Source organism: Pogoniulus pusillus, chromosome 21 (genome assembly GCF_015220805.1).
Source record: "Pogoniulus pusillus isolate bPogPus1 chromosome 21, bPogPus1.pri, whole genome shotgun sequence".
NCBI classification, from domain to species: domain Eukaryota; kingdom Metazoa; phylum Chordata; class Aves; order Piciformes; family Lybiidae; genus Pogoniulus; species Pogoniulus pusillus.
Window position 1 is genome coordinate 9,934,906 of NC_087284.1, and position 12,003 is coordinate 9,946,908.

At 43.7% G+C, this 12,003-nt stretch overlaps 1 long non-coding RNA gene across 2 annotated transcripts in view; it reads left to right on the forward strand.

Moving 5' to 3' along the window:
- The window catches only part of LOC135184797 (uncharacterized), a 114,089-nt gene extending 102,374 nt beyond the window's left edge, over positions 1–11,715 (forward strand). For both annotated transcript variants that reach the window (XR_010306181.1, XR_010306182.1), the window contains 6 exons: positions 7,705–7,932; positions 8,323–8,459; positions 9,138–9,438; positions 10,328–10,463; positions 10,577–10,660; positions 11,534–11,715. This is a non-coding gene — a long non-coding RNA (uncharacterized LOC135184797). The remainder of the gene's footprint in view (positions 1–7,704; positions 7,933–8,322; positions 8,460–9,137; positions 9,439–10,327; positions 10,464–10,576; positions 10,661–11,533) is intronic.
- The last annotated feature ends 288 nt before the right edge of the window (positions 11,716–12,003 follow it).

The following is a 12,003-nucleotide window of genomic DNA, read 5'->3' on the forward strand; positions in this document are numbered from 1 at the left end:
TTAGTGCAAATGCTTTAAAAATTAACATTTGTTCACCTGCAGCATCACAGCCAAATTTCCATCTGTATGTTTGATCACAGTAACCTGAAAGACACACAGGAGAGGCAGGTATGAGGCAGCCAGGCTGTGGAAGAGCAAATACTAAGTGAAACTCTAAAAGCATACAAGCAGTTCCATTTTCCAGTGTGGTCTATGTTGAGTCTGTATAATATACATTGAGCAAGAGGTAGCAGTTGTTAACTAAAAGAAAGGAGATTCAGACTAGATAACAAGGACAAAACTTTTTATGATGAGGGTGGTGAAAGACTGGTCCAAGCTGCCCAGAGAGATGGTGGATGCCCTGTCCCTGGAAACATTCCAGGTCAGATTGGCTGGGGCTCTTGAGCAACCTGGACTGGTTGAAGGTGTCCTTGCCCAGTGCAAAGAGATTGGACTGGGTGGCTTAAATGTCCCACCCAACTCAAACCATTCTGTCGTTCTGTATAATCATAATAGAATATTGTGTTGAGTCTACATTGAATATAAAAAATATGTTGCATTATTGCAACATGCAGGAGGCTCAAACTGGATCTTGGCACTCAGCAGAGTGCCCTTTTAATAGATATGTTCTGTATCAAGTTCTGCTTGTAATCTACACTATCCATATAGCACAGCCAGGACCTGAGCTAAGATTATGAGAACCTGGATCCTCCACAGAAAAGTTAAAAAAAGACATCATGGACATCTATGAAGAGACCTTTTTGTCCATGTTTGTACTGGGTTTGGCTGAGCTGGAGTTAATTCTCCTCAGAGCGTCTTTCTAGTGCTGTGCTTTGCAGTGTCGTAGCTGGGTGTCAATAGCAGTGTTTTGGCTACTGCTGAGCCAAGCACCAGGCTGTTCTTCTCCAACATTTCCCTGCCCCAAGAGCAATGCTGAGGCGAGAGCAAGATCTTGGAAGGGAACACAGGCAGGCCAGCTGACCCAAACTGGCCACAGGGGTATTCCGTACCATATGTTGTCAGCTCAGATTTAAGAACTGAGTGAACGTGGGAAGTGTGGGGATATTTGTCCATGGCACCTGTCCATCAGAGCAACCATTACACCCTGCTTCCCAGCAGTGACTGAAAATGGTCTGCTGATGGGTAGTAGAGAATAACATCTCTCTTTGCTTCCATGGGTGGTCTTTGCTCATGCTTAGCATTATTAAATGGCTTCGAGGTACTTAGTGCCATGGTCTAGTTAATTGGATAGGGCTGGGTGCTAGGTTGGACTGGATGACTTTGGAGGTCTCTTCCAACCTGGTTGATTCTATGGTTCTATGATTCTAGTGCCATGGTCTAGTTAATTGGATAGGGCTGGGTGCTAGGTTGGACTGGATGACTTTGGAGGTCTCTTCCAACCTGGTTGATTCTGTGTTTTTCACTTCTCCCCTGTCCATCTGAGAAGGGGAGTGATAGAGTGGCTTTGGTTGGCATTTGGCCTCTAGCCAGGGCCAGACCACCACAACATTCTTCCGTTTGTGCAGCGCACTCAGCTTTCCTGAACTATTCCTGACATGCTTTTGTAATCCATTTCAAAGCACTTTTTGTATTTTTTCTGAGCTCTAGTTCTCTGCACGGCTCTAGGAACCAACCTTTTTGAATGAAGGAGTGAAATTAACTGCTGAAAACTAAGCAGCATGGATAGTTCATGGACTAACACTCACCCACGGCATAACACATACTTGGTTTACTCCAAGTTGTTGCTATTCCTTCACTCTGGATTTCAAATGCTCTTTCCATGACTGCTTCTAAAAGACACTGTCACCACTTTTACATACCTTTTCATTTCATTTCTTTTTTAACAAATGAACTAAACAACACTACTACCCTAGAACATGCATAAGGAGTAAGGAACTGAGAACATGAAGGACGTAAAGTGCCAAGTTGTTCCCTCTTGTCAGAGTCAGGAGTCTGGGCATTATATTGGCAAATAACACTCATGATGAATTGCACAGCTCAATCTGCAGCTCATACATGTATATTGGAAAACCAAAGAGAATTAATGTGAGCAATTTTTTAATATTAAATTGAAAATGAGATATTATTTTTTTTTTCCAACAGAATATTACGTCAAATTGTTCTCTTTATTGCATTTTTCTCCTGAACGTGATTACTATTTCCCATTTCCTTTAAGAACGAACAGTCCTATTGTTTCTCCGTACCGTTTGGGCTTTCGTTTGATCTAGAGCAGTTTCATTTCATTTAACAGAACAGGAGTTGAGTTCTGAAGCGTTTTATCGTTTCCTTTGTGATGAAATCTGATCCAGAGCCCACGACTTGTGTAGAAAAATGCGCCGTTATTGACATGAATGTGCATTGTGTCAGGCCCTCACATTTCAGACGCTTTTTATATGTCCTGACAATAGTTCTTGAACTGTGTAGACAGTGCTGATGGATTATCCATTCTTCAGCTTTTCCAAATGGAAACAAAAAAGTTGGGCTGAGAAAAAAAAACTCGGTCCCATTGTAGTCAAGGGGTGTTCACAACGAGTGTTGCCAAATGATTTTGTTTTGAACTGTAATTCAAATACAAACTGATGCTATTGTAACATAACATTGATTCCTTTTGCAGAATCTCAGACTGGTTGGGATTGGAAAGGACCTCTGGAGATCATCTAATCCAATTTCCTGCTAGAGTCACTTAGAACAGGTTGCCCAGGGTTGCAATGTCCAGGTGGATTTGGTATATCTTTAGGGAAGGAGACTCCACAACCTCCCTGGGCAGCCCAGCACCCTTGAAGTAAAGACAGTTTTCCTTACATGCAGAGAGCACCTCCTGTGTCCTAGTTTGTGCCTGTTGCCCATTGTCCCATCACTAGACACCACTGGGAAGAATCTGGCCCCATCCTCCTGAGCCTCACCCTTTAGATAATTATGAGCACTGATAAGATCTCCTCTCAGTTTTCTCTTCTCCAAGCCAAACAGCCCCAGGTCTCTCAGGCTTTCCTCCTCAGACAGATGCCTCAGTCCCCTTATATTTGTTGCCTCCGCTGCACTCCCTTTCCAGTAGTTTCTTTCCTCTCTTGAGCTGGAGAGCCCAGAACTGATACAGTACTCCACATGTGGTCTAGTTGACTGGATAGGGCTGGGTGATAGGTTGGACTGGATGATCTTGGAGGTCTCTTCCAACCTGGTTGATTCTGTGATTCTATGATTCTATGTGGCCTCACTAGGGCAAAGTAGAGGAGAAGAAATTCCCTCTGTCTGCTGGCTGTGCTCTTTTTTGTGCACTACAGGATTCCATTGGCCTTCTTGGCCATGAGTGCACGTAACTGGCTTACGATAAACTTTCAGTCTGCCAAGATTCCCAGATCTTTCTCTCCAGAGCTGCTTTCCAGCAGGTCAATGCCTGAGCTGTACTGGTGCAACTGTACTTTCTCACTGGAACTACCAATGATTGTCTAAGGGTCAGTGAACCCTATTTGATTACCTTGAACATAGGACAGCCTCACTCTAAAGTGTAGTTATATTGTATTTGATGAAATGAGGTTATTAGGGTAGGATCATTCCACATTCTGGTACCACAGGATGTCTACCAGTGGAAGTTCCCAAGAGCTCCTTCAGTTGCCACAAGTACATAGAATTACAAAGATCTGCCAAACATACTGGGCAGACCTAGAAGTGACACAAAAGACCAAGAGATGAGAGACTGGTGCTAGTTAGTTTGCTTAGCTGTGTTTAAAGCATTTGATTAGGAACAAAAAAGGTTTTGACTTGAAGGTAGGATGTCCATCATGTTTAGTTGACACATGACATGACTTGTTACTGAGAAAAAATATTACAGAAGTGATTTGTACTCCCGAAAGGGTTGGGTTGCAGGTTTGGTTTTACTTTACCTCTTTAGTATACTAAAATAGATGCCCATAAAGAGAGCCCCAAAAGTGAAATCAGAACCAGACCCTAGGTTATTAGTAATTTAAGGAAAAGTACTAATTGTCCCATTTACAGAGGAATCACAAGCTTAGTGCAGAGGACTCTGTCTCTGATGGGCAGAATGTCACAGAGGGCTCTGGCAGGTATGAATGAAAAGCTCATTTGTTTGGATGTGCTCAGTCAAGGTAACTCATGTGAATAGGATTTTAAGAAAAAGGCAGACAAAACAATTGTGAGAAATTCATTATGAATCGAGACTCATTATGAACTGATGGTTCAGCATGAAAGCAAATAAGAGGGAGAAAAAGTCACTTGTCTGAAGGAAATTGTGTGGAGAGTAGCCAATTACAAATTAAGAGCAGGATCTGGGTGAGAACCTACAAACCTTCAAAGTGCCCTCTTCACAGCAGAAAGCAAGAGCCACAGTGCTCCTCAGTTGTGTTAATCTCTGTCCCTTGGCCAGTTTGTACACATTGACTTCTTTTTTTTTCCCCACTCATATACCCTCAATGACTATCTCCTGTGGGACTGCCATTTTAACTGCTTGCTCCATATTTGAGTCTCTTGTCATACCAATTTTCCCAATATCCAGTCAATCAGGTAACAAGATCAGTAAGAGACAACTGGAAGAGGTTTGGTTTCCTAGGTCACTAACTCTTAGGTTGACAATGATTGATGGTAATGATGTATACATGCACACAAATGCGTCCTGATTTAAAAGAGAATGATGGTAAAATCCGAGGCAAAATCAAGACAGAAACATATCAATGAAAATTTGGAACTTCAATTTGAAAAAATTTGGTCCAGGAAGGCCCACGAAGATTGTCAGGGGGCTGGAGCAACTTTCCATATGAGTACAGGCTGTGAGAGATCATCCTGGAGAAGAGAAGGCTTCAGGGAGACCTTATAGCAGCCTTTCAGTGCTTAAAGGGAGCCTATAAGAAAGATGGGGACAGACCAAGGAGTGATGGTTTTAAAATAGGAGAGATTTAGACTAGATATTAGGCAGAAATTCTTCACAGTTAAGGTGTTGGGACACTGGACTAGATAACCCAGAGAAGCTGTGGATGAGCAGATGTCAATCTAGGAGGGTAGAGAGCTCTGCAGAGGGACCTTGCCAGGCTGGATGGGTGAGCAGAGGCCAATGGGATGAGATTTAACAAGGCCAAGTGCAGGGTTCTGCACTTTGGCCACAACAACTCCAAGCAGTGCTGCAGGCTGGGGACAGAGTGGCTGGAGAGCAGCCAGGCAGAGAGGGACCTGTAGGTACTGGTAGATAGTAGCTGAACATGAGCCTGCAGTGTGCCCAGGTGGCCAAGAGAGCCACTGGCATCCTGGCCTGGATCAGGAACAGTGTGGCCAGTAGGACAAGGGAGGTTATTCTTCCCCTATACTCAGCACTGGTCAGGCCACACTTTGAGTCCTGTGTCCAGTTTTGGGCTCCTCAATTCAAGAGAAATGTTGGCATACTGGAATGTGGCTAAAGAAGGGTGACAAAGCTGGTGAGGGGCCTGGAACACAGCCCTGTGAGGAGAGACTGAGGGAGCTGGGGTTGTTTAGCCTGGAGAAGAGGAGGCTCAGGGGTGACCTCATTGCTCTCTACAACTACCTGAAGGGAAGCTGCAGCCAGGTGGAGTTGGTCTCTTCTCCCAGGCAACCAGCAACAGAACAAGGGGACACAGTCTCAAATTGTGCCAGGGGAAGTCTAGGCTGGATGTTTGGAGGAAGTTCTTCCCAGAAGAGTGATTGGCATTGGAATGGGCTGTTGGTGAGACCCTGGAATGGGTTGCCTGTGTTAAGGGGGTTGGAATTAAATGATCCTTGTGTTGCCTTCCAACCCTGACTGATTGTATGATTCTATGAAGTGCCTGACAGAAATCTTTGACCTACCAAAGTTAAGTTTTGGTGAAATTCTACCTTCAGAAGAGATCAGCAGTATGTTTGCCTACTTAATTATCTCTTGGGGGCAGGAGGGTGGGTGTTGGCTTAATTTTACGATGTCTGTTTTCATTTCTATCTTCTGCTCCCACTTTTTTTTTTATCCCTGCCGGCCCCATTCTATGTTTGAAGTTCTCCATGCACTGCAATTTTTTTTTCTTGGCTTAAGGAGATCCTCTTGTAACAAAGAAGTTTCCTGATTGCCTTCATGTTACCTAGCCTGCTAATGATACTGAAGCATGGAAACGGTCAGATGTGTTTGTAGCATGTAGATGATTTGGTGATGCTATCAAGTGTGCTATTATGGCTGTAGCCTACAGGTGATGATTACCTGTCTCTACATGCAGATTGTGATGAAGCAGTGAACAAAGGCTTTCAGAATGAGGGATGAGACACAGTACAACCTGAATTTGTCAACCATACAATACGAGAGTTCAAGTTTTCTGTTATAAATGCTGTGTCCAGCAGGAGTAGGGAGGTGATTGTCCACTTGTACTCTGCTCTGGTGAGTCCACACCTTGAGTACTGTGTTCAGTTTTGGGCTCTCATTACAAGAGAGATGTTGAGCTGCTGGATTGAGTGCAGAAGAGGGCAATGAAGCTGGTGAAGGGCCTAGAGAATAAATCTTATGAGGAGCAACTGAAAGAGCTGGGGATGATTAATCTGAAAAAGGGAAGGCTGAGGGGAGACCTCATCACTGACTACAGCTACCTAAAAAGACATGGTGGAGAGTTTGGTGCTGGTCTCTTCTCACAGGTAAATAGTGATAGAACAAGAGGGAATGGCCTCAGGTTGTGACTGGGTAGATTTAGACTGGATATTAGGAAACAAATTTTCCCAGAAAGAGTGATCAGGCACTGGAATGGGATACTCAGGGAGGTGGATGAGTCCCCAACCCTGGATGTGTTTAAAAGTCATTTGGATGTGGTGTTTGGGGATATGGTTTAGGGTGCACCTTGTAGAGTAGGGATGTCAGTTGGACTTGGTGACCCTGAGAGTCTTTTCCACTCTGAATATTTTTGTGATTTCCATGAAAATGGAAGATAAGGTTACACCATGGAATGAAGATAATGTGTGGAATTGTCTACAATAGAATTGTTTTTATTTTGAAGAGTTTCTTAATTTAACTCTTTAGTGCCACACAGGAGTATGCCGCTGCACAGTGTCCTTTCCAAAAAGGCAGTTAAAGCTGATGACAGATGAGCTGTGGAGTAGTTGATGTGAAGAAGTCTCTCTTTATTCACATATAAAAGTGTAGAAGTGGGTCAATGAAATTATGTCTATCAGAAAGAGGAGTGTTGGGAGCACTGTCACTATTACTGGATACAGGTCAAACTTAGGAAGGGGATTTTGCTGAAAAAAAAAATTACCTCAGTTTTAATTAGAAGACCTTTTTATATATATTTTTTTTTCTAAGTGTATCTCATTGCAGTGAAAGGAAAAGCCCATATTCCTAGAGATTAGCTCTTGGAGTCACTTCTTCTGCCTTCCTGAACACCTTGGGCTGATCAAATGCTGCTAAACAGAGGAGTTTCATATGCAGCTCCTTCATATTCCAGTGAAGAGAATAGCTCATTTGGAAAGTGAAAAATTCCTTGGTACAGCAAAGTGCATGCTGCATGTGCAGGGAGAGACTGTGGTGGAGAGGAATCACCGTGTCCTTACATACACGGTTTACCTTGTTACTCTGTCCTTTAGGGCTTTATAGTCACATTTTGAGCCAAGAGTAGGTGAGGAGGTGTGTGCTGCAGGAACCACTGTGCTGATAGACCTCAAGCTGCTCCAGGGAGTTACTGTCAGAACTAGAGGGAACCAGGATAAGCCCTGTGGTGGATGTAATTCTCTGTTCTACACTTCCTCTTGTTTCTTTAGGTGATACTTTGATGCCATTAAGGTGTGCCTATGGATATAGAATATGCTTTCCATCAGTGGGTGTGGTGTCATCTCCTCTGCCAATGCAAACTGACACTGTACAAGCCCTTATTCCAGTTCTCTAGGAATCTCTTTAGACAAGGAACTGGAGAGAGGCCATGAGGCTGGAAATGAAGGTACTACAGGAGCGTTAAGTGCTCAGAAATGACCACTTAATCTACTGCAGTTGTAAGTAAACCAAGGGGAAACCCAGGGAAAATGAATTTGGCTGTTTTTAAGACAGTGATTAGTGTCATGTTTCCCACTTTGGAACAACAAATGAGTGAAAAAATGGATTAACTATTCCATTTCCTTGCTTTGCAAGTAGCAGTGAGTTGAATGGCCAGATAGAAGTTTTATTCTAACACAGCATACTGGCTCACTACAGAAGCAAAGCAGTGTAGATTATTCACTTGGGGAAATTATTGTGCTCAGACCTTAAAGATAAATTTGATAAAGAAATCTAACTCTGTGTAGAAGTTGTAACTTACAAACAGCTATTCAGTATGGTTAGGATACGGGAAAGGGTAATCAAGAAAGTGAAGGTGAGAAAAGAGTTACAAGAGTCTTTCCCTTTAGGTGAGCGCTAGGAAAGTGCTTATATTCAACAAGAAGCTGCCAACAATGTTAGTGCTCAGCAGATTTCCTTCTTGTGAGAACTGCAATAGATCCACTGATAAGAGAATTTATGCTTGAGCACGTAGCCCTGACTTAAGGTAAGTGCTTATGAATATATTAAGGTTCCTTTTGAAAGGGAAGGAGCACAAGGAGTTTAAAAACAATGCAGTGTGCCTAAAAAGTCTGCCACTTCTTGAAAATGTTTGGCTATATTATGAATTGGAGATTTTCCTCTGCTGGATTTCCACTGGAGCACAGTTAATCATAGACTCATAGAATCAGTCAGGGTACGAAGGGACCACGAGGATTATCCGGTTCCAACCACCCTGCCATGGGCAGGGACAGCCCACCCTAGATCAGGCTGGGCAGAGCAGCAGGCTGCACACAAGGTGGCTGTTGTATGGAAAATCTTCTGAGGTGCATGCTCCCTCCCTGCAGGTGTTCAAGGCCAGGTTGGATGAGGCCTTGAGTGACCTGTTCTAGTGGGAGGTGTCCTTGCCTATGGCAGGCGGTTGGAACTGGGTGATCTTTGAGGTCCTGCTATGTTCTTTACAGGGTCTCTGCTATGGGCTTGGAGCTTGGCCACAAACAGCACTTCTAAGAGTTATTATGGAACCAGGTCATAAATAGTACTGATGAAGAAATATGCACTGCTAAGAAGTTAAAAAAAATACCACCTCTTCTTCTGTGAAGTCCAAATTTAAAAAGCTTGTGTGCTCTTTGCTTTTCTCCCCATGGGTGTTGCATATTCTCACAGCCTTCACTAACCATTTCAGAGCAGGACAGCTGACCTTCAAAAGTAAATACGATTAAAGCTGAACAAATCAGGTAATTACAATAAAAACACGACTTGACAAGCAGCCTCTGGACAGAATTAGAGTTCTATACGCAGCCTTCACATTCAATTAGGATGATGTGAAATGGTAAAAATATTTGTTTTACTTTAGGTTTGTATTTGTTGGGACACTCCATTTCGAAACTGTATTAGAGGTCTCTAGAAGAGGAAAAACAGTCCAACTTGAGTACTGCATTCTCATGGCTGTCACTGAAAAGGATGTTAGCAAGGGATTACTAGAGGTATGTAGACCCTCTTTCCACCCAGGTGCCTTGTGGAACAAGATTCCACTCCTTAGCTTGGCCCTCTTCTGTCTCCCATTCTTTTTCTCCAAGCTACTGACAGCTCATACATTGCATGGCTGCAGAGCTGTGTAGAGAGAAGGGGCAGGTTTCTTTCTCCAGCCTCTCCCCTCTCTTTTTCTCATCTGGGAGAAGGGCAGGTAGGAGCCTCCCAACTCTGGGAGCTGGTCTGCAGAAATCCCTGATGCTACTTCCATGCATAACTAGCAGAAGCAAGTACATGGTGGAATCAAGTCCCCAACAGGCAGGAGATCTGGAATGGCTTGAGTTAGTCTGCCAGAAGGACCTGCTTGTGCAGGCTTGCTTTTTGTCCATGTCTCAAAGAAGCGTGTGTAGAGCTGCATGCAGTTATTAGCGATGTTATGGCAGTGGCTTGGAGGTTAACTGACATTCTGTCCTGGACTATGGCAGCACTCTCTGAAGTTAACAGCAAGCTTTCACAGACAGTGTCTTCTTCCAGCAGAGGTAATGCTGATGCTTAGAGTTACTGCCAAGGGTTAGAGTGCAAAAAGATCCTGCTTAGACTTGCTCCTGTGCCGAGCAAGGTGACTGTTAAATCTTGTGTGCCACTTTGGAGTGCAGTAAGGTAGAGGAGGCACCTGCAGGGAGGAGAGGTGACCCTAAAGTGACCTTCAAGAAGTTCAGTTCTGCCTACTTCATAGTCAGTATAATGCTGAGGGATTGATAGGTTGGACTGGATGATCTTGGAGGTCTCTTCCAACCTGGTTGATTCTATGATTGTCAGAGTCAGTAATTTTCTTCATTGGTCAGCAGAGGAGAATTTTGTCTGTACTGCTTTTGATCCCAATCCATGTCTTCCTGAACACAGTTCCAGAATTCAGCTTCTGAATTCTGTTGCCACATCTGCCACTGAGTCCAGTTTGGGATTTTCCCAGTGCCTGCCCTCAGCATCAGTGGTGACAGCAATGTGATTGCCATCAGGGGGCTGCGTTTGGCATTGGTTTGTATGTATTTGTATAATCTGTTTCATTTTATTGTTTTCATTGAAGTTGTTTCGGTTTTCTTTCCCAACCCATCATTTTGTCAATCTTATTCTCTTTCTCTCCCCTTGGGGTAGGGAAAGGGGTGCATAGAGAACATCTGTCACTTGCCTGGTGGACAGCCCAACTCTAACTCTTGAGAATAGGACATCACCAAACCGGTAAGAGACCCAAGAGGCTGTTGTTTTTTCAGTGACGTGAGCACAGCACCACACTGCTGTAGTTGAGCTGCCTCTGCTCCCAGCAGGAGCTCAGGTGCTGCTGGCCTGAGCATCTCTGCAGAGTGTAAAAAAATCCAGTCAGAAAGCAGAACCCTGCCGTGCAAAGCACTTGACAAACACAGCACAGAGAGATACCTTGCCCCAAGGAGTTTACTGTCTAAATGAAATGGAAGTGGTGTAGAGCGCACATCGCTCAGCGCATAAAGCAGTGCTTGTCACTTTTTCTGCCAGCAATGTGCCACAAGTCAAGCTATGAAATTGCTGTTAGCAGATGGGCTGGGTCCTCCCATTGCTTTTACAGAGTACCACGCAGCTACCAGGGCTCTTCATCATACGCTCGACTCCTTCTGAAATCCGTAGTTCTATCCCAAAGAGTAATAGAATCTCTCCAAGCTCTGTGAGTGATGTGCCCCCCATTAATATACCCTTTATTTTCAGGGAGCTCCTATCTTTTGAAAGGGTGAGGATTAGTTGAGGTTGTAATAAATGAACCTCTGCAGAGGACCACATCGCCTTCCTCCTCCTAAAAAGACACTATTTATATCAATAATCCCATTGTGGGTGTTACTCCAAGCCTCACAACAGAACAGTGACAAGTTAACCAACCACTTTTGTAATAACATTTACTGCCCTTTATGAAGTTAACAAATCTATTTTTCAAATTTCAGTCATTTAAAATACAAAAGGAAAAGCCATTTTTTCATATGATAAAATGTAGCTGCTGCTGGAATCAAAGCGTCGACCACATTTTTTTCATTAATTTGATTATTCTGAAATGATTGATAAGATTAATTAAAATTGGCTTGATTGCAGGGATCTTCAGAGGACCCATCCACACAACTCTTGCAATTTCCACTTGAATAAAAATGGAACAGCTTCTATAGGGAGACAGATATACCCAGCACGCCTCTTTGCTTCTCTAACTGTATGATACTTATTATGACTATTATTCTCCTTCTGAAGCTGCAGTCCATCCAGAATAGTTTCAGAGACTTTTTATAGTATAGTGTGGATGCAAAAATAGAAAATTAAAAGAAAAGGAGGGATGGAAGGGAGGGAAATAAAAAGAAAGAGAGAGAGAAAGGAAGGGAGGAAGGGAAAGAAAGAAAAAGAGGAGGAGGGGAAAGAGAGAAGAGGAGAGGAAGGGAAGGAGGGAGGAAGACGAGGTCGGGAGGGAAAGAGGGAAGGAAGGAAGAGGAGGAGAGGAGGGAAGGCGGGAGGAAGGGAGAGGGAGGGGGGAGGGAGAGGAAAGGGAAAGGGAAGGGAAAGGAGAGGAAAGGAGA